The sequence below is a fragment of the Gobius niger genome (genome assembly GCF_951799975.1).
Source record: "Gobius niger genome assembly, chromosome: 3".
In the NCBI taxonomy this organism is placed as follows: Eukaryota; Metazoa; Chordata; class Actinopteri; order Gobiiformes; family Gobiidae; genus Gobius; species Gobius niger.
Window position 1 is genome coordinate 7,106,340 of NC_136854.1, and position 3,501 is coordinate 7,109,840.

A 3,501-nucleotide genomic window follows, 5' to 3' on the forward strand; every position below is an offset into this window, starting at 1 on the left:
CAGGATGCGGTTAATATATCTGTGAAACGCCATCAAAGGTCACATGATTCACAGAGGCGTCGTGTGCGATGACCGGGACGCTCTGTTTCACACTTATCCACTGTTATTTGGTGGTTCAGGCTGCAGTACCACAGGACACCACTATGTACCAGGCCATGGTCCAGAGGGGGCGCTGTTCTCCTCATCACAGTAACAAACTCCGCTTACCCTGCACGCGTTTGACTGGACGCCGGCGGTCATGTGACACTCGGATCTCGCTGTAGGTGATCTCCTCCGGGCGGCCATCTTGTTCTTCAACATAAAAACAATAATAAAGTGAATAATGAAGGAACCAGAGCTTTATTTAAACTATAATAATGTGAATAATGAAGGAACCGGAGACTGAGCTCAGACTGACCTGCTCTGCGTCTGCACCGTTTCACCGTGAGCCCCAGGAGAACCAGCACCAGCCCCAGGAGAACCCCCAGACCACAGCCCAGGACGGGCCACAGCAGGTGAGGGGGGTGAGGGGCGGAGGTGGTTGTAGTTATTGTTGTAGTAGCAGTTGTCGTTGTAGAGGCAGTGGCACAGGCTGTGGAGACGTTTGGCTCCAGTTTCTCTGAAAAAAACAACAGAAAAAGTCCAGATGTTTAGACAATAGACTTTTGTTTATTTTGGAGATGGTATATCACTATTCCGGTCTATTTGCACTGCTGAGCAAAGATCTTTCATAAAACATGTTAGTGCACTGTAAACAAATGGAAACACCGTTTATCTCCTTGGTTCTGTTGTGAATAATTATTGACCTTTGGTTATTCCAGTCTGTCGTATGAATTACACTACGTTACTGTAATGTTAAACAGTACGTTTTTTAACTACTGTAGATTTTACAGTATAATACTGCTGATCAGTTCAGTTCAGTTTAGTATGAATATACAGTAAAAACATTTACATATTAGTTCATGGAATAATGCATATTCATAAATGGGACACCCTTGAAGCAACAGTTAGCTTATATATGGGCCCAAAAAAAGACACAATATTAAACAACACAAACATACATTTATACAATAGTAACCTGGGAAACATTACTTTTTGTACCTATTTCCTACCTAACCTTTATAACTAGCCTAACCTACTCTAAACTAAAACTACCTTACCTTACCTTTACTACCTTAGGAATGTATCAAATTAAAAAGGGAACACACTATATGCTCACACACATTAGAACATATTACCATCAGACACAAGCTACTTTAGTCTGGCTTTTATTTTATTTTTAGAGGTCCAGCTCGGGTTTATTGTAATTTCTTACAAACTCATTTTTTTATTTCTTTTTAAAAATGGCCAAAGATGTTGCAGTTTTAATGTCAGTGTTCAGATTGTCCAGCCACACTAAGACTCGTACACTTGAGTGTCCTCGTTTTTCCCTTTAAGAGGGTTTTATGTCTCGTGTTGTGATCATGAGCAGGTGTAGAGGTTGGGATGAGTTGAGCCAGTCTGTCCTTAGGTCTAAACATGACATGATACATTACACGTGCATTTAGAAAGAAGTTGCACTCCGTGAGTTTCAGCAGCTTATATTTCTAGTAAAAGGAGTCAGTGGGCCTGTGAGATGGCTGGAATGGCTTTCTTTTGAAGGGCTTGTAATTTCAAAAGATAGCTGGGAAATGTGTTGCACCAGGTCACGTTGCAGTAATTCAGATGGGCTTCCAAAAGGGAGCGATACAAGATTAAAAGTGCCTCGGTGTAAGGGGTAATGCACAACGAGGTGCTTCGCCTCAGACGGTTCTCGCCTCGTCGTGCTTTATCCCTGTTCACTGGGTTTGTCCTGGGCAGGAGTTTTTTCACTTTTTAATCAGTTTTACCTGAAACTAGTTCCAGCTCAGTTGTTTATCGTTACTATGGAAACAGCTGCAGTGGAGCGATACAGAACGTGATTTAACTGTTGCTGGACTAGGTGTACATAATCACTTTTTAACACCCTCCAGCCAATCAGAATGGAGTATTGACCCAGACCATGGTGTGTAATATGACCAGAGGAGACGAGACCCATCACAATCATCTCACGTTCTGCCGTTGGATCAATGGAAATGTTCAGACTGGTTTTGCATTGGTGGCATAGGGGTTAGCCTCGACCACAAGCCTCACGTTTATCAAAGGTGAGTGTTTCTCAGTAAAGTCCTGTCTTATCTTCTGTGAATGTGAACATGATCCTTCAGTTTGTACCTGAGACTGAGATGTTCAGATGTTCAGAGCGACGTCCATCATCAGACTCACACCAGTACAGTCCAGAGTCCAGAGGCAGGACTGCACTGACCCTACAGCCTGACCCGGACCGTCTGCCCCAGTCCAGTCCACACTGACTGAAGGTCTCCCCTGAGGTGTTTCTGAGGACCGTCCAGTCTGCAGAGCCGTCACAGCTGAAGGACACGGACTGACCCGTAACAAACCAGCAGCGGTCAGGCTCCGCCCTCAGAGACACTGTGGGACAATAACAAACAGGACTGTAGATCAGACTCTCACAGAGCCGTTCAAACACCGCCTCTTTTAATACTGACTTTAACATTAAAACATCCAAATTTACTAACTGAACTAAACACTTTACTTTAAACTGTGGACCAACAGGAGAAGCTGCTGATTATTTGGGGTGAAATGGAGTTTGGATTCAGGAGAGCTTTTCACAGATGTTCATATTATAAATGATACATATTAAAGTTCTCCCTGAGCTCCGGCAGATCCACAAGTGGAAAGACTGAAGTGGTTCCTGGTGAAGGAACGTTCTAAAGTGTTGGTGACTGACCTGAGAGAGCAGAGCGGAGAAGAACCACTGCACCTGAACACAACACACGTCAGCCTCATACAAGAGCACACGCATGTTCATGTTACATCCCATCATCTAAAGGAAACCCTGCAGGCACGGCGGGTTTATGTCCTGCACAGGGAACTCCACGTGCCTCGACTTGGTTTGGTAAAAAACACCTGAAACTTGACATTATTTCAACTCCTGTCCAATAATCTGTTTGTTTGTTTGAAACACTTTCATTCTTCAAATATATGAATGTAGCAAATCAATATTCATCTGTTCACAGTTTTACACAGAGGCATCTGAAGGGTTGAAATGATCCAAATATCATTTATATTTAGGTATGTGTGACGAGGGCAGAGGGAAATACTTTTTCTAAGATTTAAAAAAAAAGGACTATATTATACTACATTACATTACGTTATATTATGTTATGTTATGTTATGTTATGTTATGTTGCATTACATTATATTATAATATATTATGTTGCATTATATTATGCTATATTATATTTTATTATATTATATTGTATTACATTACTCACTCCACACATTAATTCTATCTAAATAAACATTGTGCTGCTTTACACTCGTCCTCACAGGTGTTTTCTTAAACATTTCTTCCTTTCAGAAACAATAAACTCAGTCTTGTGTTTGGAATCATCCTGAATATGCAGGTCACTTGTTATAACTTATGTTATACATAAACTGTGCAGT

The 3,501-nt window shown here is 41.6% G+C and overlaps 1 long non-coding RNA gene across 1 annotated transcript; it reads right to left on the bottom strand.

The window, feature by feature from the left end:
• Positions 1–207: 207 nt before the first annotated feature.
• On the bottom strand, positions 208–2,404 carry LOC306961488. Its single transcript, XR_013792772.1, has 3 exons — positions 2,209–2,404; positions 398–598; positions 208–291 (listed from the first exon to the last, which is right to left on the bottom strand). It is a non-coding gene; the product is annotated as an uncharacterized lncRNA (long non-coding RNA).
• Between the last annotated feature and the right edge of the window lie 1,097 nt (positions 2,405–3,501).